Source organism: Poecile atricapillus, chromosome 3 (assembly GCF_030490865.1).
Source record: "Poecile atricapillus isolate bPoeAtr1 chromosome 3, bPoeAtr1.hap1, whole genome shotgun sequence".
NCBI classification, from domain to species: Eukaryota; Metazoa; Chordata; class Aves; order Passeriformes; family Paridae; genus Poecile; species Poecile atricapillus.
Window position 1 is genome coordinate 10,212,831 of NC_081251.1, and position 1,043 is coordinate 10,213,873.

Below are 1,043 nucleotides of genomic sequence, written 5' to 3' on the forward strand. Positions count from 1 at the left end.
TGTGTCTGACACAATCTGTCTGTGAACATTGATGTATATAATACTTCAAAAACTAGATGTTATTTTTAAGACTGCCTAGGTCTTTACAGAATTTGGGTTACAGAACTGTGAATTTCGGGGCTAAAGACACAGAGATTCAGTTCAGCATTTGAAGGGTAAGAGTGGCCTGCCTTCCCTCCCACCCTGCCTTGGGTGTCCTGATTGCAGTGAGCTGCTCTTGCTGGAGGCACTGGTGTGGGATACAAATGGGCTCCAGTGGAGACTTGAATGAAATGGCTTTGTTAGAGCCCTGCAACATTTCATGCTGGTTCTGATTTGGGGACCTCTCCTTGTGCAGAATCCTCAAAACAGTGATAAGAGTTGCAAATCTTCCCCAGGGTTTCCTCTTGTCTTCTGCCCTCAGGAGTTTGAGAGCAGAGAGGGCTGTAGGAGGGCAGCCCCAAGCCTTCTGTTAAGAAGGCTTTCCAAGATGAATTGGAGATTGTGCCCCCAAGGAAGGAGAACAGAGCAGGCTTGTCCTCAGTATTCTGTGCAGCATCAATTACTCTGGGGTGCTATGGCTTTTGTGGGAGGAGATGGAGCAACACAGAGGTAGAGGAAAATGTCCTTCACAAAACAGGGAAGTCAGGATCTGCTGTCTGTCAGGGTAGGTCTTACTGCAGCTTTACAATTATTTTCTTTTGTAAGGTTTTGAACTGCAAGAAATGAATTTTTTATTCTGTAAACTGGCCACTGTATTTTGAGTTTGTTTATGCTGGAACAATGGGGGCTATTTTACAAAAAAAAATACAAAACCATTTGTAGGAATCTTGGTAATCAGAAAGTTTTGAGATCAGGCAAAAGAATTGATGGATTGAATTTAGAGGACTTATTTCCACAGCTAATTACAGCTGAAAAGTGCTTTTTAACTTGATGCCAACTTTGCCAGTCCCTTAAACCTGGTAAAGACTTGTGTAAGAACAGAGTTGGCTGGTTTGCATTGCAGGGCCTTACCAGCTGTGAATTCACTTCCTTAGGGGCCACCAAGACTTTTGCTTCCCCTT